This window comes from Octopus sinensis, linkage group LG1 (assembly GCF_006345805.1).
Source record: "Octopus sinensis linkage group LG1, ASM634580v1, whole genome shotgun sequence".
Classification (NCBI taxonomy): domain Eukaryota; kingdom Metazoa; phylum Mollusca; class Cephalopoda; order Octopoda; family Octopodidae; genus Octopus; species Octopus sinensis.
Window position 1 is genome coordinate 213,065,342 of NC_042997.1, and position 22,666 is coordinate 213,088,007.

Here is a 22,666-nt window from a genome sequence, read left to right on the forward strand (position 1 = left end):
AACAAATCGATCCCGGGACTTATTCTTTGTAAGCCTAGTACTTATTCTATCGGTCTCTTTTGCCAAACCACTAAGTTATGGGGACGTAAACACACCAGCATCTGTTGTCAAGCAATGCTAGGGGGACAAACACAGACACACAAACACACACACACATACATATATATATATACATACATATATACGACAGGCTTCTTTCAGTTTCCGTCTACCAAATCCACTCATAAGGCATTGGTCAGCCCGGGGCAATAGCAGAAGACACTTGCCCAAGATGCCATGCAGTGGGACTGAACCTGGAACCATGTGGTTGGTTAGCAAGCTACTTACCACACAGCCACTCCTGCGTCTATGAAAATCAAAATCAAAATCGATCAACAAGAAAGTAGACCTCCAGTGGATTTGTGCAAAAGTTGTCTTGGTGGTCCCTAATGGAAAAAGAGAGATAGGAGGAGGGAGGAGAGTGTGATCCAAGGAGTTGGAGGATGTTATTGTCAATGATTGTCTTCATTACCTTAGAAATATTAAAGATCAGAGAAATAGATTGACAGTTTGCCGAGTCAAAGGAGTTGCCTTTCTGGAAGAGTGCTTCCAAAAATCAGAGTATATCCATGTTTATTCTCTCCTTTCTTTAATTTACTCTTCTTCCACTGATCTAGTTTACTTATGGTAGATAAGGCAATTAAAGATATGTAAATAGGGTAAGCCCCCGGTTGATCTGGATTTACTGCTGAAATGCTCAAAATATCTGGTAGGGTAGGACACACGTTAGTCACCTGCATAGTTAACCAGGTTATTCAGGAAGGTGTAATACCCAGTGTCTGGTGTAGCAGGATTGTAGTCAGCTGCAACAAGAAAATGAAGATGTTTTAAGCAGAAGCAATTATGGAGACATCAGACTTCTGGGCCAGGTGATGAAAATTATGGAATGAGTTATAACCTAATTAATTAGGAGCAGAATTAGGCTAAATGAAATGCAGTTTGGCTTTGCCCCAGGGAGAAGCACTACTGATACTATTTTCATAGTCAAGCAACTGCAAGAGAAGTATTTAGCTAAGAACAAGCCACTATACTTGGCATTCATTGATCTAGAGAAAGGCTTTGATAAAATTCCCTGCTGAGAAGGCCAGGTATGCATGAGTGGCTTGTGAAAGCTGTACAGGCCATGTACAGAGATGCTGTCAGTAAGATGAAACTTAACCACAGGTACAGTGAAAAATTTGATGTAGGGGTTCATCAAGGTTCAGTCCTCACCATTATCCTCTAGGCCATAACAATAAATTCAAGACTAGCAGCCCCTGGGAACTTCTATATACTAATGATCTTGCCCTCATAGCAGATCTTGTGTCAGAGCTAGAAAAGAAATTCCAGATGTGGAAGTAGAAACCTGGAATCAAAGGGCCTTAAAGGTTAACTTAGCAAAGACTAAGGTTTTAATAAGGAAGAAAACATTCACACACACACACACATATAGATATACACATACACTCATGCATATATATATATATCATCATCATCATCATCAAACGTCCGCTTTCCATGCTAGCATGGGTTGGACGATTTTGACTGAGGGCTGGCAAACCAGATGGCTGCACCAGGCTCCAGTCTGATCTGGCATGGTTTCTACAGCTGGATGCCCTTCCTAACGCCAATCACTCTGAGAGTGTAATGGGTGCTTTTTATGTTCCACTGGCATGGGGGCCAGTCAGGCAGTACTGGCAATGACCTCACTCGAATGTTTTTACAAGTGCCAGTATAGGGACATAAACAAACCAACACCAGTTGTCAAGTCGTAATGAAGCATATTACTCTTTACTCTTTTATTTGTTTCAGTCATTGACTGCAGCCATGCTGGAGCATCGCCTTTTGTCAAGCAAATCGACCCCAGGACTTATTCTTTGTAAGCCTAGTACTTATTCTATTGGTCTCTTTTACTGAGCCGCTAAGTTACAGGGACGTAAACACACCACCATCGGTTGTCAAGCAATGTTGGGGGGACAAACACAGACACACAAGCACACACACATATATATATACATATACATATATACGACAGGTTTCTTTCAGTTTCCGTCTACCAAATCCACTCACAAGGCTTTGGTCAGCCCAAAGCTATAGTAGAAGACACTTGCCCAAAGTACCATGCAGTGGGACTGAACCCGGAACCATGTGGTTAGTAAGCAAGCTACTTACCACACAGCCACTTCTGCGCATATATACACACTCATGCATACACACACACACACTGACACTGCCAGTTTCCTGTCCAACCAGGCAGGCAAAGAAACTCTTTTCTCTGATGGAACAGGTGTCACTTACCAAGCAACATTATCCACTGTAACAACTTGCGACTCTCCTTCACCAATAGCAGCCCATCTTCCTGCAGCCACCTTGAACTTCCTGGACCTCTTCATTTAGCCATTCCAGAGCCTGAAAGAGACAGGCTCCATCTGGGGGCCTGCAAAAATAGAAGTAGCACAGAAGCCAAAACAAACTGTTTTAGATACTACTACTACTAATAATAATAATAATAATAATAATAATAATATTAATAACAATCGCTTGACTGGCGCCTGTGCCAGTGGCACATAAAAAGCACCATCTGAATGTAACCAATGCCAATACCTCCCGACTGGCCCCTGTGCTGGTGGCATATAAAAAGCACTATCCGAACGTGATTGATGCCAGGCCTGCCTGACTGGCCCTTGTGCCAGTGGCACATAAAAAGCACCCACTACACTTTCAGAGTGGTTGGCATTAGGAAAGGCAGTTGTAGAAACATTGCCAGATCAGACTGGTGCCTGGTGCAGCTGCTGGCTCTCCAGACCTCAGTCAAAGCGTCCAACCCATGCCAGCATGGAAAACGGACATTGAACGATGATGATGTTGATGTATATATATATATATATATATATATATAATATATATATATATACACACATACATATGTATGGACGGACGGATAGATGGATGGATGGATGGATTGATGGATGGACAATAACTTCTTCGAAATTCTTCTAGTCACAGATCATTTTGGTTAAACTCCAGGTCTTCACTCCAAATTTTCCTCCAGAAAGAGTCTATGTCTTCTTGTGAAGGAGCTCCTACAATGTTCAATGCTTCTCCTCTCATGTACGTATGTATGTATGTGTACATGTGTGTAGATGTGTGTGTATGCGTTTATGTTTCTGTCTCCTTGTCTCCCCATTGTGTGATAGTTGCAAATGGGTGCCATTCTTTTACAATATTCTGCTACAACATGTCCAACCTTGAGGAGACATTGCTTTGCTTGGAAGCAGGCGAGAGCAGACAGCAAGAAGGACATCAAGCTATAGGAAACCTACCTCAATAAACTTAGTGCAACCATCAAAATATGAACACGAAAACGATGATGATGATGATAATGATGAGGTAGAGAAGGCAAAAGAGGAGAAGGAGGATAGTGATGAAGATGGTGATGACGATGTTTACTTTGTAGGGCAGTGTTTTGATTGTTATTTCTTTACATTTTTGTTTTTGCTTCCTTGTTTTCGTAGTTTCTTTATAAAGCAATGATGGAGTAATTGATTCCATTGATATGGAAATATAATGTTATCAGACAGCAGCATCCAAATTAGACCACATCATTGAACACCATTATCATATCTTCTCTCATCATCTTTACCACGACCACCATCACCACTGTCATTATCATCATCATCATCTTCATCGTCATCGTCATTTTTTTCTTTGTGATTTAATAATTTGATTGTATGCTTTTCTTTTCCTTTTTTTCCTTCTTGCTACTCCAGCAAGATTTAGGCTGGTTTCTGATGAATCTTTCTTCACATATCTTAAATATCTTAATTCTTAAATTATTTCATCTTTGAGAAAACACTTCTCACATTCAACTTAATTACTTCTTCCCAGACTGTTCTTGCTCTGCCATCAACTAACGAGATACTTAATTAATAACTCCACTTCGCAACCTTAATTATGTGACAACTCTCATTTACATACCTCTGCTAATAGTTTTAATGTCCTTTTACTTATTTGTCTCATTAAATTAGATTAACATTTCACTTCTGAAAGTTTCTGCAAATATTGTCGAACCGCATCTTGTAAAGCTTATGTGTGTCCCTTACAGAACCTGATTATCATGCAGAGAGAGAGAGAGAGAGAGAGTGAGTGAGTGTGTGTGTGTGTGTGTGTGTGTGTGTGTGTGTGTGAGTGAGTGTGTCACTGTTGCTAATAGAAGTAACAAACTTGACACAAAGCAACAAAACGATTGCCGTGTTATTGATAAACTGAGGGAATGTCTGAGATGAGACTTCTCAGAAATAATGAAACACAGAAGCAGCAACTTTTCTGCCAACTTGAAGAGAATTAAAGCAAAAAAACAGATAAAAATGAACTAAAAATACTATTTAGCTAGAGTAGGCGTCGGCAACCTATACGAGGCCACAGGCCACTGGGCCGTGTCTAGGTCACATCGTTGGCTGCACCCCGCTCCAAACCCGCAGATACTTCACAAGAAGTGCCGCAAAGCTCTTCTTGTCCCTGACCATGGCAGGCGCTCTGTCAGTCATGATGTCGCACATGCGAGAGAGGTCCAGGTAGGCATCCTTCAACCAGTCTGTGACTGCCTTGCACATGTCGGCACCAGTGGTGGCACTGCTGAGGGGGATGAATCTGATTATGAAGTCATCCCTGCCGCCGAGGAAGAAAATGACAAGCTGAACCATGTCCTTGATGTCAGTTGACTCGTCCAAGGCAATGGAGAAGAAGAAGCGAGCAGACTGACACATGCCCTTCAGGGTGCCCTGGACATCGTCAACCATCTCCTCTATGTGGCAGATCAAGGTCCTGGCAGACAGACTGATAGCCTCAAACTCACTCGACTTAACAACAGAAGCCATCATGCACACCTTGAAGAATTCGCCATCGATAAACAGCTTGAGGTTGGTGGCCACAAGGTGTGCAACACTGTAGTTGGCCCAAGTGTTGCTCTCAGCAGCTACTTCCGCCAAAGAGATGATCCAAACTCTGGCTTCTTCTTGCTTGGGGTGCACCAAAGTGAAGTAACACTTCACGTTGCACACCTTCATAACGGCTGCAGTCTTGTGGCGAATGAAACACAGAGCCTTTCCCTTGCACTCGACAAAGAAGAACACTTCCCATTCCTTCTTGAAGGAGCTGTTCTCATCCAACACCTTCCTCTTCTCTACAGGGTGGGTACCTTCAGCCATCTGAAATAACACAAAAAATATATTTATAACCAAGTCAATTGGAGTAGAAGCAAAAAAATAACTTATCGTACAGTGATGCTATACTACAGTATCGGATAAAAAGGACAATTTCCTCTTTCTCTCTAACTCTATCAGAATTCTTCTCCAAAGTTACGTTTATTCAGTGTCAGTATCATGAAAGTAGGACACTGTTCTGGCTGGGGAGAAGATGGCTGCTAATTGGCTCTGTTAAATTTGCTGTCACTGGAAATGTCTCGTAGGTCGCACCTAACGGAAATCTAGACAAGGTGGTGCGGGGCACACAGGAGGAGCTCACAGGCCACATTTGGCTCACGGGCCACAGGTTGCCAATGCCTGAGCTAGAGTCATGCATCATTCTTTAATTAATTAACTTGACCAAACTTTGCCAAAATCAGCAAATTTAGTGTTTGCTGTTCTTATATAAAAGAAAAACTGTTCTCATAAGGCTGGGAAAAGCTGATTCGTTATTTGTAGTTGATGAAGCATAATGATGCAGAAACCCATGCATCCTACGATCCAGTAACTTCATTCACAGCCCAAAATGTCATCATACTTATTTGCTTTGAGAAGACTTTTGTCCCAAAACTACTTCTGCAGCAAAAGGTTTTTCCATGTTCAAATGCACACAAACCTGTTAAATATGATTTACATGCATATATCATAAAAATGTTATACCAACATTGACACTGATACCATGTTTATATTAATATTCTCATGGGATATTGATTAGATACAACATTGATATTTTAATAGTCTCTAAGAATGCCTTTCAATCCATTAACATCAAACTAAAATACCACCAACAATCAGTCTCTCACACCTGTCTCCTTGTCCTTGTTTGTTATGTTTGTTGCTCTAAGCAAAGTGAGTGATAATGTCAATAAGGAGCTTATGAGTCTAGATGTAAACGACAGACATGTAAGTTGTTATATAGGATACAACTGTATATGTAGAAGGTATAAACTATATATACATAAATGGGAGACAGCTTTATATGTATCTTTATATGTATGATAACAATATACTCTTTTACTCGTTTCAGTCATTTGACTGCGGCCATGCTGGAGCACCACCTTTAATCGAGCAACTCGACCCGGGACTTATTCTTTGTAAGCCCAGTACTTATTCTATCGGTCTCTTTTGCCGAACTGCTAAGTGATGGGGACATAAACACTCCAGCATCAGTTGTCAAGCAATACTAGGGGGACAAACACAGACACACAAACACACACGCACATATATATATTTATATATATATATTATATATATATATATATATATATATATATATATATATACATATATACGACGGGCTTCTTTCAGTTTCCGTCTACCAAATCCACTCACAAGGCTTTGGTCGGCCCGAGGCTATAGTAGAAGACACTTTCCCAAGGTGCCACGCAGTGGGACTGAACCCGGAACCATGTGGTTGGTAATCAAGCTACTTACCACACAGCCACTCCTGCGCCTATAAAACATAGTGTTCCCATGCTGGGAATCGAACCCGGGCCGCCTGGGTGAAAGCCAGGAATCGTTATATATCGATATATATGGACAGCTATATAGTTACATATGGGAGACAGTTATATATGTCTTTAGACTGTGGACCCCATTGCCTTCAGGGTTACAAACTCCTGATCTTATTGCCTTCCTGTGGCTTCTGGACTGTTGACCCCGTTACCCTCAGGATCCATCGTTAGACTAAAATTCAAATGCTTATTATAGTCAATTGTTGAGTGTTGATTCAGGAGTATGTTAAGGGGGTCCATATTTGGTAATTTATAATTTTGAGATCAAATCCAAGTGAAACTGTTTTAATATTTTAACATAATACCAAAACAGTGGATTAACTCAAATATTCAGTTTTGATTTATGTATGAAAAATAAGGGGCGTGGCTCAATGGTTAGAGCGTCGAGCTTACGATCGTGAGGTTGTGAGGTCGAATCCTGGACTGGGCTGCGTGTTGTGTTCTTGAGCAAGACACTTTATTTCACGTTGCTCCAGTACACTCAGCTGTAGAAATGAGTTGTGACGTCACAGGTGCCAAGCTGTATCGGCCCTTGCGTTTCCCTTGGACAACATCGGTGACGTGGAGAGGGGAGGCCGGTATGCATGGGCGACTGCTGGTCTTCCATAAAACAACCTTGCCCAGACTTGTGCCTCAGAGGGTAACTCTCTAGGTGCAAACCCATGGTCAGTGTCTGACCGAAGGTGGTCACCACCATGAAAAATAAGAGTTACTATTAATCAACCAATCATTAGTCAGATAGAACTGAAGTAATTAGTGATGCAGCCCCAAAGTAATTAAAAAGGTATGCTCGAGAGTAATGCCACGGATGCTTTATAATTTGACCACAGCAACTGATTGAGTGTTTTACTCAAAGTAAACAGACCCCTAATTACTATGCAAATATGTTGTTTAACGTACAATCATGTGCGATACAAAACATTTCAGCATTAAAGTAAGAAGCATTCACTGAACAGCAATAAATTTCTCCTCAGTTTGCAATCATTTTACTTTTAGTATCTGAGAAAGGAAGTCAATAAAGAAAGATCAATTTCTCTTCTGCCTCGCAACCATCCACTTTCTATAAACAAGATTCTATCAATCTTGTCCTCACTCACTCTTCATAACAATGCCACTTGTTCTACTCGTTTTATAGTCTACATTATAAACTTGTTTTCACTTTATTCTCTTGTTAAAATAACATTAATTTCTTGACAATAATTTTTTTAAAAAATAATAACCATTATCTGAATACAACTGAAAATTCCAATACCAAACGTGTTTATGCCGTTTCTAGTATGTTTGTTCAGCCGACTTGCTTAGGACACATTTCTATGTATATGATAAGACACGAGGGTTTATATGCATTTAATTATGGATGTCTTGTTCATTATGTATGCCTGGATACACAAACCTTGTTTTATGTCGATTTTGTATTTTTTTATAGTAAAAACTCACAGAGAATAAACTCTCATTAATGTGTATTAGAAATGTGTGCGTGAGGTGTGTGTGTATATATATATATATATATATATATATATATATATTATATATATATATATTTATATATATTTATATATATATATATATTTATATATATTTATATTTATATATATATTATATATATATATATCTATATATATATATTTATATTTATATATATTTATATATATATATATATATATATATATATATATATAATATATATATATATATATATAGATAGATAGATAGATAGATAGATGATGATACAAATGAAATACTGAAAAGTTATATACGTGTGTCTATAAGAAGAAACTTGTGTATAAAATATGTGTATGTCATTCATTTGAAGGAAGTGTTGATGCTTGACTTCTCATCCAGACCCAAGCCTTTGTTAAATCAATTTTATGGCACCAAACTGTAATATATTTCCTTCTTACAACCGGTCTACGTATTAATTCCTACTCTCTCCAGTTACACTTGTCAGACAGTATCACTTCATGTTAATATTTATTTGCTGGGATCTGGTCTTAATTTGCCAGTTGGAAATAAATACAAGAGATGTAATATGGTTTGCAGTCATAGCAGAGCTTTGACGTTTTGCCAGAGAAAATGGAAATATGAATTTATTGAGTAAAAGATCTTTTATTGTGATGCCACTTGATAATATTGAAGTATCAATCTAATTATTGTATATTTATTGGGTTAATGTAACCTACTTACTTTTAAAACTTCAACAGATATATAAGACAAACTATAAAGCATTCAGTGAGCAAACAGGCTGTGATGGCTGTACAGCTTCATCGTTGTCTTCGTTGCCATCATCATCATCATCAGTCTTAGACCTAAAACTATTTTCCACTATCAAGCATGTTGAGCATGTCCATTAAATCATTTTAAATCATCCATGCCATTTCCAGTTATGCCTTTAACTCTGTCTTGAGATAATTGTTTCCATTAGGTTCTCTCACCACTGATATTTGCTCTCTGTGATATTAATACATTGAGGGCGGCGAACTGGCAGAAACGTTAGCACGCCGGGCGAAATGCATAGCTGTATTTCGTCTGCCCTTATGTTCTGAGTTCAAATTCTGCCGAGGTCGACTTTGCCTTTCATCCTTTCGGGGTCAATTAAACAAGTACCAGTTACGCACTGGGGTCAATATAATCGACTTAATCCTTTTGTCTGTCCTTGTTTGTCCTCTCTGTGTTTAGCCCCTTGTGGGTAGTAAAGAAATAGATATTTGCTCTCTGTGATATTAATACATTTAATTTAGCATGTCCCTCACAGAGTGGTCAAGTTGATAGTTAACTGGACTACAAACAAAAGAAAAATAACTAAAGTACAATTGTTGCATGGATCACAACTAAAAACATTACCATACACACTCCGTCTCCCTTTAAATATCAACATCCTGCAACAACTATCTGTAACAGCATTGCATTAACCTTACCATTACTAAGAGTCTCACCTGATGCAGGCACATTCTCAACATAGTCACAGGACCAGAAAATATTTCAGACCCCTTTAATTGCTACCCTTCAACAAACTTCAATCAAGACTCACAATGGAATACTGCTGTTCCCCTTCTATCACATGGAATGCTGCTGCCACTGCCACTGCTGCTGCTCAATGGACATTGATGCACCCACAAATACACTCTGGTTCTTTTGTTCTACATCTACTCTCATCTCTTTTTATCCTCTTATCAACCATAATGTCTTATACACCCTTCAAGCTCCTTACCAACCAACCCTTCTTCCCCAAAATATTGTCCATCTGGAATTCTTTTCCCTGTATATGTTGATGTTGCTAGTCACAGTGGTCCTTTTAAAACCATGGACACAGGCTGTTGTGTGTAGTTTCATTCTAATGGGATTGACAATTCAATATGAAGCCATTGTTATTGTTTTACGTGTTTATTTACTTTACATGTTACACGAACTGTCAACATTCAGCGTAGTGATACATATGTACTTTAGACACAGTTCGTACTGTTACTAACAAAATAGTGCCAAAAGTGGGGATGTATTCTACATACGTATACCTACTTATACACATAGATATGAATGTGTAACACAGGCCATCTGTTCAGTCCATCATAATTTAATGTCTGTTTCATATTGTTGGATGATTTGACAGGATCCGGTGGGCCCAAGGTTTCATAATGCTCCACTTTGTCTACTTTGGAGTGGTTCTATAGCTGGATGGCCCTCCAAATGCCAACCACTTTACAGTGTACACTGGGAGCTTTTTCTTGTGTGCCACCAGCACTTGTGAGCTTGCCATACAGCTTGCAAGACCACAAGCCAAAGGGGGCAGCTTTATGCTAGGATATGAGGGGTAAAAATATGAAAGAAGGGTCCTGCTCAGAAGAGGTTCCTTGTTGTAGAGGAGCTACATGGCTATTCACAGTTTAGTAGAGATGATAAGGGTGGTTGGGTGCAGTTAGAAGTGACATAAATAGAGGTGATACATCAGTGTAGGCCCTTAATGTACACAGTGAATAGAAACCAATAAAAAATTTTAAAGAATTGGAATCCGTCATTAAAAGTCATTTCCATGGCTATGATATTTTAATTATTATACTAATTACTCAAACATAATCATTTCTAACTCGTTGGCAGTGAGTTTGTGTCTTTCAACATGATTCATAATACAGTATTTTATTCCTGATAAAATTTGTTTCTTCCTGTGCCTGGGCTACTGTATTATGTATAACTTGCTAAAAAACTGATTTTGAAAAAGGGAAAACTATCTTAAAGATCAAAGTGTTTCTGGGCTGAAATGCAGAACCTTTTTATTTATTTATAAAGCATAATGGCTTTTGATAAATAATGTTACATCCCTCAGTCAACATAAAGAAAAGTCGATACCATTTCTTCCTCATAAAAAATAATTTGTCTCAAGAAGAGTAACCAACTGCAGCAAGTTGTTTTTCAGTTTATGACACCTTTTCCAACTTGGGATAAACAGGTAAAAATTACACAAATAAAACAGTATTTGTTAATAATAACAACTTGTAAGAGAGAAACCATCATTGTTAAATGACAAAATCAAGTTTTAGGTTACTAATCACAGGTTGGCATGTTTTATATCTTTATATATAAAAGTAAGGTTGTGTGCTGTCTGTCTCCTACGATTTAGATTCCTAACTACTCCCACATTTTGCGGTGCAGTTTAACCAAAACCAGGTATCTTATAGTCGTGATTCATATCGAGCCCTTCTGGGTATTAGCACGCATCTACGATGAGTCTACGATTTAAAAAAAAATTTACCACCATTTTTTTCCATTTTAATGCATTTTTTTCGCTATTATATAAGGGAAGTAACTCTCTAAAAATGTCTACGATGAGTCAACGATTTAAAAAAAAATTTACCATCATTTGTTTTCCATTTTTAATGCATTTTTTTGCTATCTTTTGGCTATAACTCTCTAAAAATGCTTATATAGTTATTTCCCTTACAAACCCGAGCAACGCCAGGCAATACTGCTAGTATTATATATTATGAAGTATTGGAATCTAAACAATTGTTGTTAATGCCATGGTTTCAAACTCTGCATTGTAGTTAGACCTGAGATAAGTGACTCAGCAGAAACACACATACATTCATTTTGGTTTTTCCTTGAATGTTCTTCCAACATTGAAATTTTGCCTTTCATCTTTCTAGAGTTCATAAAATCATCATCATCTTCATCATTATTATCATGTTACATTTGTTTTTCATACTGGTATACTTTAGAAAGATAGTCATGGTTTGAATCACTTTTTATTCAAAATTTCTGCCCTCCCAGAGTGGGTAAGTGGGTGTGCCTTGCTCGTTTGGCTTTTCATGTGGTTTCTACAGTTAGATGTTCTTCCCAATACCAATTCCTTTACAAGGTATTTTGGATGGATTTTATCATGGCACTAACACTAGAGAGGTTGCCATGTCTTCAATAAGACACAACCAGTCCTGTACATATAATTCTCCCCTACAAAACTAATTTGTCATTCTCTGATCAAAAGAGATCAATTATTCAAAGATTCTATAGTAAACTATGCTTAACCATGGAACTTATTCGTAGTACAGTTGGCTGAAATAAGTTTGGTGGTGATGGACATAGTCTGGACCCAATGTTAAACATTCAACCACTTCTCTTGTTCTCTTGCATTTCACCATTTTCAAATAAAATGAAACAAAAAATGTCCTAAACAGAAAAATACTGGATAAGGATTTAAAAGACCAAACATTATTTATACCTACTTATATAGATGGTATTCTCATCCTTCATCATAATCTCATGATCCAGTCTCTTGTTCAAAGTGATTCTGTTACTATTTGTGGTGTTAAACCTGTTGGATAAGACAAAAACTCTCTAATCTATTCAAACTGTTCTGAAATTCCATTTCATCAACATCATCGTTTAACATCCATTTTCCATGCTGGCATGGATTGGGTGGTTTGACTGAGGTCTGGCAAGCCAGATGGCTACACCAGGCTCCAATCTCAACTGGCAATGTTTCTACAACTGGATGCCTTTCCTAATGCCAACTACTCTGAAAGTGTAGTGGGTGCTTTTTACATGCCCCCCAGCACAGGAGCCAGTCAAGTGGGCTTGGTAACGTTCACGTTTCGATAGTGCTTTTTACATGCCACCAGCATGGGAGCCAGTCAGGGGCACTGGCATTGGCCACACTGAGATGGTGCTTTTTTATGTGCCACTAGCAAGGGAGTCAGTCAGGCAGCCCTGGCATCGATCACGTTTGGATAGTGCTTTTTACATGCCTATTTACCTAAAAAAAATACTAAGGAACCATTCCATGGTGGAACATCTAGAACATTCACATGTTATTGTGTTACGTCTTTGGCAGTGGAACAATAGATGAGATGGCAGTAGACTGGCAGTAGAATAGCAGTGGAGTGTCACTGGTTCTAATGACATGAGCTTGACTGGCTTTGTCATTTATGGATCAAGTTCCCTTTATTTTCATGCATGTGACTACATAACCTTCTTAGAAATAACAGCCAAATCTTCCTTGTTCCATTACACCCTGCCTTCTTAAGAAAGCACATTTGCCAATTCAGTCCATGGTACACCATGTTTTATAAGAGTGCATGGATTGTCATCCCCTGGGGTGTACTGGCTGATGGCTGACCTGGAAACAGGGATTCACAAATAAAATATTTCTGTATAAAATGAGCTGCTATAAATGTTGTTTGGTTGATTGTTTTCTCCAGTCATTGAATAAAAATGAGGAGATGGAGTAAAAGAACAATACAGAGAGAGTTCAGTACACTGAAAGGTAGGTCTAGTGAGATTGTTGAGATGCTTGAACGGAGATGTGTCGATATGTGCTGCATCCAAGAAGTAAGGTAGAGAGGAGGTTCTGCTAGGTTCCTCACAGGCAAAGAACATAGGTACAAGATTTTCTGGGCAGGCAACACTGACGGGGTTGGGGGTGTGGGTATACTTTTTGCAGAAAAATGGTTAGATAAGGTAATTGAGGTAGTCAGAGGATGCGACAGAATACTTAAGATTAGATTAGTGCTTCATCATGGGTTAGCAACCATTATCTCGGCCTATGCCCCTCATCCAGGGCTACCCGATGGACAGAAAACCGATTCTATGACACCCTCTTGCAGACTACCTTGTTGACGAATGACGGGGACCTTCTCTTTGTGGCTGGTGATTTCAAAGGACATGTTGGACAACATACAGGGGGCTTCCATGGCGTACATGGAAGCTATGGTTTTGGTTCCCGCAATGAGGAGGGAACCAGGCTGCTGGAGTTCTTCGATGCAAATGATCTTATGGTTTGCAATACTAACTTCAGGAAACCTGCCTACCGTTCTGGCAGACACACTAGCCAAATTAACTACATCCTCACCAGAAAAAGAGAAAGACGGCTGCTTATAAATGCCAAAACCATCCTAGGTGAAGAATGTACACCACAACATAGACTGTACACCACAACGACCAGCATGGAGGAGAAGGATCTGGAAGCTTAAAGATCCTGCGAATGGACAGAGATTTAGAGACATATTACTCAAAGCCTTTGATGAAATAGAAGGGGATATAGCTTCACATAATGTAGAAGACAACTGGAGGTTTCTACAGGACAACCTGCTGAGAGCCACTGACCAGATCTGTGGATGGTGCAAAGTCCCCTCTCGACCCAAAATAACGTGGTGGTGGAACAATGTTGTACAAAGGGTATTAGTGAAAAGAAACAGGCTTGGAAGGACTGGAAGAACAGTGGTAGCAGGGAATTGTATCAGACTGCCAGAAGGAAAGCTAGGAGACAGGTCTATTTAGCCAGAGGGGAAGCAGATATGAAAAAATTTGCCAATGTTCTCTGCCGTGCGGACCAAAGACTTGAGGTATTTCGTGTTGCAAGACAGTGCGTGAGAGAGAATCGTGATGTGGTAGGAGAGAAATGTGTTGCATGGATGATGGTTCACTTGCACTAAATGAGGCTGCAAAGAGAGAGGTTTGGAGACGCCACTATGAAAGGTTGCTGAATAAAGAAAATGAATGGGAGAAAGATAGTCTGCCGAATGTCGACCCAACAGAGGGACCAGCTATCCGAGTTAACAGTACCTTGGTAGATAAAGCAATTAAGAGTATGAAGACAGGGAAAACCCCCGGCCCATCAGAAATCACTGCAGAGATGCTCAAAATATCTGGCATTGCCGGTTATAGCTTAGTCACCCATATAGTTAACCAGGTAATACATAAATGAGTCATACCCAATGACTGGTGTAGCAGCATAATAGTCAACTGCTACAAAGGTAAAGGTGACACTTTAGAAACAAATAATTACAGAGGTATCAAGCTGTTGGATCAAGTAATGAAGGTTATGGAGAGGGTCATAGTCCAACTAATTAGGGAGAGAGTCAGTTTGGATGAGATGCAGTTTGGGTTCGTGCCAGGGAAAAGTACCACTGATGCCATATTTCTGGTAAGACAGCTGCAGGAGAAATACCTAGCCAAAGATAAGCACCTGTACCTGGCTTTCATTGACATGGAGAAAGCATTTGACATGGTCTCCCGATCCCTTAGCTGGTGGTCAATGTGGAAACTAGGGATAGATGAATGGTTAGTGAGAGCCATGCAAGACATGTACGGGGACGCTGTCAGTAAGGTAAGGGTTGGCAATGAGTACAGTGAAGAATTCCGGGTAGAGGTAGGGGTCCATCAAGGTTCAGTCCTCAGCTCCTTCCTATTTATCATAGTCCTCCAAGCAATAAGGGAGGAATTCAAGACAGGATGCCCCTGAGAGCTCCTCTATGCTAATGACCTTGCTCTAATTGCTGAGTCACTATCAGAACTAGAGAAGTTTCAAGTGTGGAAAGAAGGATTAGAATTGAAGGGCCTTAGAGTCAACCTAGCTAAAACCAAAGTCCTAATAAGTAGAAAGGCAGGCAAACCACAAATCCCTTCAGGTAGATGTCCCTGCTTGATCTGTAGAAAAGGCATAGGTAGAAACTCTATAAGATGTACCCAATGTAAGCTATGGACACATAAGAGGTGCAGCAATGTTAAAGGAAGGCTAACTGGGAAGATAGTTTTTGTATGTGGCAGATGCTCAGGAGCAATAAACACTGGAAATGTGCAGAGACCAACTTCCACCACATTCCAGGAAGAAAAACTAGAAGTAGTTGATAGCTTCCGTTACCTAGATGACCAAGTCAGTAGTGGGGGAGGGTGCGCTGGAAGTGTATCTGCTAGAATAAGAATAGCCTGGGCAAAGTTCAGAGAGTTCTTACCTCTGCTGGTGACAAAGGGCCTCTCGCTCAGAGTAAAAGGTAGACTGTATGACGCATGCGTGTGAACAACCATGCTACATGACAGTGAAACATGGGCCGTGACTGCTGATAATATGCGTAAGCTCACAAGAAATGAAGCCAATAGGCTCCGATGGATGTGTAATGTCAGTGTACATACTCGACAGAGTGTAAGTACCTTGAGAGGAAAGTTGGACTTAAGAAGCATTAGATGTGGTGTGCAAGAGACGACTGCATTGGTATGATCATGTGGCAAGAATGGATGAGGATAGCTGAGTGAAAAAGTGTCACACCCTCGTAGTTGAGGGAATCTGTGGAAGAGGTAGACCCACGAAGACCTGGGATGAGGTAGTGAAGAACGACCTTCGTACTTTAGGTCTCACCAAGGAAATGACTAGTGACTGGAACCTTTGGAAATATGCTGTGCTTGAGAAGACTTGGCAAGCTCAAGTGTGACCATAACCTTGTGGCCTATGCCAAGGGTGCAACCAGTCCATTTATGCCTACCTTTCCTTCATTGGACACTAAACTCTGCTTGCGAAGACCTGTAGAGGCAAGTGAAATCAAAATTGAAATTGAAATCAAATTCAATGACTGGCATCGGTGCTAGTGGAGCGCTAAGAGCACCATCCAAGTGTGATCATTACCAGAGCAACCAACTGTCCTCTGTGCCGGTGAAATGTAAAAAGCACCATTCAAGCATGATTGGTACCTGTGTCACCTTACTAGCACTTGTGCTGGTGGCATGTGAAAAAACATTCGAGCGAGGTCGTTGCCAGTGCTGCTGGACTGGCTCTTGTGCAGGTGGCACATAAAAAGCACCATTTTTGAGTGTGGCCATTGCCAGTACCGCCTGACTGGCCCTTGTGCCAGTGACACGTAAAAGCACCCACTACACTCTCGGAGTGGTTGGCGTTAGGAAGGGCGTCCAGCTGTAGAAACTCTGCCAGATCAGATTGGAGCCTGGTGCAGCCATCTGGTTCGGCAGACCTCAGTCAAATCATCCAACCCATGCTAGCATGGAAAGCAGACGTTAAACAATGATGATGATGATGATGTACAGGATGAGTGCACATACTAGGCTTGGTGGCAGGCATTGAGAGAGAGAGAAAGAGTCTATGTGTTCATGTGCGTGTGTGTAAACTTCCGTAATGATATCAACTCAAAGTAATTTTGTTCTCAACTTTTAAACTTTTGAATCTTGTTTTTAATTATATTTTAAGGTAATAAATATTTTTCCTTTGATAATTGCTATTTGTTTCCCTCATTTTGTATAAACACCAAGAAATTTGATAAAAGTTTAACTGTAAATTTTGCATGTCTGAGGTATTTCTTGATATTACCCCTGAAGGAAAAAGTATACCTCCAAAGCTACCCATCATATAAGAGTAAACCTCTGGTACATTTATATATGATGATAATGATGATGATGACTGTCCACGTATGAATGAGGAAAACCATCACTGCTATTGCCAGTGCAAAATGCCATCAATGCCCATGCCGCCTGCCTGGTATTGTACCACCTGTTGGTTTCATCTGGTTTCACACCAACAACTTCCATGCTCAACACAGTGTCCTTCTGATCGACTTGGCATCAGATTGTTAACTTGCAGGCAATTGCACAACCTAAAATTTTAGGTTCAATATGCGTTGCCCAGCACTTCACAAATCCTCTCCACTCTATTGGCATGACCCTGAGACAAGCCAGGGCAAGCCGAGACAAGCCAGGAGTGGCTGTGTCGTAAGTAGCTTGCTTACCAAAGACTTGGTTCCGGGTTCAGTCCCACCACGTGGAACCTTGGGCAAGTGTCTTCTACTATAGCCTCGGGCCAACCAAAACCTTGTGAGTGGATTTGGTTGACGGAAACTGAAAGAAGCCCGTCGTATATATGTATATATATGTGTGTTTGTGTGTCTGTATTTGTCCCCCCAACATCGCTTGACATCCGATGCTGGAGTATTTACGTTCCTGTAACTTAGAGGTTCAGCAAAAGAGACCGGTAGAATAAGTACTAGGCTTACAAAGAATAAGTCCTAGAGTCGATTTGCTCGGCTAAAGGCGGTGCTCCAGCATGGCCACAGTCAAATGACTGAAACAAGTGAAAGAGTAAAAGAGAATATTCAGTACCAATAGGGGTCAGTATTGCATTTTATCATTTGTTCTAGTCTTGTAATGTAAAAAGAGAAAACTATTTACCATCATTTTGGTTCAATTTTTACAACTTACACAATATTAAGCATCTTTAGATAAAATTCCTTGATTTCCAAAGGTAAATACTAGCTGAACCCTACACCTCATCTGTTCCATTATCAACATGACATTAACATTATTCTTTCTAAAGATCATATCTCTTAATTAGATTTATCGATACGTTAGCAGTGAGCCCTGTGTCCAACTTGTGACACGTGGGATTCAGATTCAAAATAACTTAATTGTGTAATATTGTTCAAGCAAAGAAAGTGTTAGAATCACTGATGCCGTTCCAAAGATTAGCCATATCGGTGGTGCACCAGGTTCCAACATGAAAGAGAATTAGCTACAGAGATAAGCTGGTTCATTATTTATAGCCTTCACCAGATTATAGCCTCTAATTCTTCTTGCTTTTGATCTACAACAACCCCCTTAACTCTCTCTCTCTCTCTCTTTCTGTCTCTCTCTGTCTCTCTCTCTCTCTCTCCTTCTATATACGTAACACAGGTACATCAAGGTTCTCCATGATAATTATTTCTGTGCGCTTGAATGTGTGCACACACACACATGCACACGCACACACATGCATACATACATACATGCACACACACACGCGCACACACACACACACATGCATACATACATACATGCACACACACACACACACGTGCACACACACACATGCATACATACATACACACACACACATGCGCACACACACATGCATACATACATACATGCACACACACACACGCACACACACACACACACACATGCATACATACATACATGCACACACACACGCGCGCACACACACACACACGCACGCACACACACATGCATACATACATACATGCACACACACACGCGCACGCACACAAATGCATACATACATACATGCACACGCACACACGCGTGCGCACACATGCATACATACATGCACACACACATGCGCACGCACACACACACACACATATACATACATACATACATGCACACACACGCAGTCACACACACACACACATGCACACACACACACACACACACACACAGCTCCTGGGAAGCTTTTCCATGCTGTTCTTCCACAATTATTCACCTGTTTATAGCCATTTTCTGATATTTCTCATTGAATCCCTTTATTCTTACAGACCCCAGCCAATGAGTGCTCCAGCTGACAGTCTTTTCCTGGTTGTTGTTGTTATTGATGTTGATGATCTTGTTGATGATGGTGTTGTTGTAGATGTTGTTGTTTTGTCCTAATCCAACTGACCTGGTATCATATACATTCCAACTGTGACAATCTCATCTTTCTCTTGAATTTTGTCTACCAAGGGCTACACTGCCCAATGTGACCCTTCTTTTTAAGATAGTGATTTGAGGAAGATTTGGCTGCTATTTCTAGCAAGTCATACCACAACAAAGAGCCTGACTTACTGTTATGGATTGGAGAACTGACAGATTCAGGACAATTGCTAAACATGGTAATTCTCCTCACCCACCCACACACTCCAGATGATTCAGCCTCAGACCCTCTTCCATCTCTTAGCAATATCCAACCCATTTAAAGATGGTAGATTAGCAGAATCAGTAGAGCAACAAACGAAGTATTATATTCACACATACTATTGACAGGGAGTATTATGTTCCGAGATCAAATCCCTTCAAGGTCAGATAAAATAAAAGGATGATAAATTAAAATACCAGTTAACTACTGGGGTCAACTGATACTCCAAGTTTTCATATCCTTGAGGGCATCTTCTGTCAATTTGCATGGGGCTCAATGAAGGTTGGTCTACCACATTAAAGAAATCCCACTTTTACTGATTCAGGCCCTCACTGAATTAGCCAAAGTAGGGTTTCTCAGCTAAAACATTAAATCTATAAAGTCTAATTTGCTCTACGGTTATATTCAACTTATAAAAAGTCCTCTTTGGATCGATAGCTTCATTGATCTTCGAGTCTGAAGATATATTCCCAAAACGAAGAGAGAACAAGGCTACTGGAGTTCTGTGATGCAAATAACCTAATGATCTGCAACACGAACTGCAGGAAGCCAACCAGTCACCTGATAACCTATCAATCAGGTGACTACACTAGCCCAGATTGATTACATTCTTACCAAACAGCAAGACACATGATCGCTCATAAATGCAAAGACCCTCCCTCGTGAAGAATGTACCCCCTAGCATAGAGTAGTCATTAGTGACTTTGGACTTCAAGCCAGAAGGTTGCCTAGAAGTAGATCTGTCTGAAAAAGAAGAATCTGGAAACTTAAGAATCCTTTATATGGTCAGAGATTTAGGGACATCCTAACTGAGGAATTTGACGAGAAGGAGGAGAGGAACTACAGACTTGTAGCATAGAGTGCAACTGGGAATTCCTTCAGGACAACTTGCTGAGTGCCACAGACCAAATCTGCAGCTGGTGCAAAGTCCCAACCAGACCTAGGGTGAGGAAGTGGTGATGGAGCGATGCTGTAGACAAAGTCATTAGAGCAAAGAAGCAAGACTAGAAGGGTGGTGGTAGCAGGGAACTATATTAGGTACCTAGGAGGGAGGCTAGAAGACTGGGGTGTATTTCGCAGAGAAGAGAAGCAGAGGAAGTTTTCCAATGTTCTCCATCATGAAGACCAGGGGCTTGAAGTGTTTCAGATTGCAAGACAGTGTGTCAGAGAGAATTGTGATGTGGCAGGAGAGAAATGCGTTTGCATGGATGATGGTTCATTGGCAGTTAGTAACCCTCCAAAGAAGGAGGCTTGGAAATGCCGCTATGAAAGGCTACTAAATATGGAGAACTCATGGAAGAGGGAGAGTCTGTTTAATGTGGATCCAACAGAGGGACCGGCAATCCAAATACACAATAGAATGGCAAACAAAGCCATGAAGGATATGAAGATAGAAAAAGCCCCCTGGCCCTCTAGAATAACGACTGAGATGTTTAAAATATCTGGCGATGTGGGTTATGGTTTAGTCACTTGTATAGTTAATCAGGTTGTACATGAAGGAGTTATACCCAGTGACTGGTGTAGCAGCATAATAGTCAACTGCTATAAAAGTAAAGGTGATGACTTAGAACTAATTACAGGGCATCAAGTTGTTGGATCAGGTGATGAAAGTTATACAGAGGGTCATTGCCCAACTAATTAAGTACAGGGTTAGTCTATATGAAATGAAGTTTGGTTTTGTGCCAGGGAGAAGCATCACTGAAGCTATATTTCTGGTAAGGTAGCTGCAGGAGAAGTACCTAGCCAAAGCCAAACCTCTGAACTTGGCTTTTGTTGACATGGAAAAAGCCTTTGACAGGATACCCAAGTCCTTTATCTGGTGGTCAATGTAGAAAACATAGATAGGTGAGTGGCTGGCGAGAGCTGTAGAAGCCATGTACAGGGATGTTGTCAGTAAGGTGAGTGTTGGCAATGAGTAAAACGATGAATTCAGGGTACAAGTAGGGGTTCACAAAGGATCAGTCCTCAGCCCCCTCCTGTTCATCATAGTTTTCCAGACAGAGGAATTTAAGATGGGCTGTTCTTGAGAGCTCCTCTACACTGATGACCTTGTTCTTATTGCTGAATCATTACCAGAACTAAAGAAGAATTTCCAGGTATGGAAGCAAGGTCTAGAATCGAAGGGCCTAGAATTAACCTAGCAAAAACCAAAGTTTTAGTAAGTATGAAAGCAGACAAATTGCAAATCCCCTCAGGCAGATAGCCCTGCTCAATCTGTAGAAAAGGCATAGGTAGAAACTCCATAGGATGTACCTGGTGCAAGAGGTGCAGCAATGTCAGTGAAAGGTTAACTAGGAAAATAGGTTTTCTGTGTGGAAGGTGCACAGGTACAATAAACACTAAAAATGTACAGAAAATAGACTTCATCAAATGCCAGTGGGGTAAACTAGAGGTAGGCTTCTGTTATCTAGGTGACCAAGTCAGTAGTGGAGATGGATGCTCTGAGAGTGTAGCTGCAAGAATAAGAATAGGCTGGGCAAAGTTCAGTGAGCTCCTACCTCTGTTGGTGACAAAGGGCCTCTCCCTCAGAGTGAAAGGCAGACTATATGATGCCTGTGTGTGCACAGCTGTGCTACATGGCATTGAAACATGGGCTGTGACCATTTGTAGGTTTGAAAGAAATGAAGCTGGCATGCTTTGCTGGATGTGCAATGTCAGTGTGCATGTACAACAGAGTGTAAGCATTTTGGGAGAAAAGCTGGGCATAAGAGGCATCAGATGTGGTGTGCAAAAGAGATGACTGTACTTGTATGGTTATGTGATGTGTTTGGGCAAGGGCAGCTGTGTAAAAAAGTGCCAATCTCTAACTGTGGCGGGAACCTTATGGAAGAGGTAGACCCAGGAAGACATGGAACGAGGTGGTGAAGCATGATCTTCGAACGTTGGGCTTTACAGATGACTAGTGACCAAGAGCTCTGGCAATATGCTGTGCATGAGAAGAGTTGTCAGGCCGAGTGAAA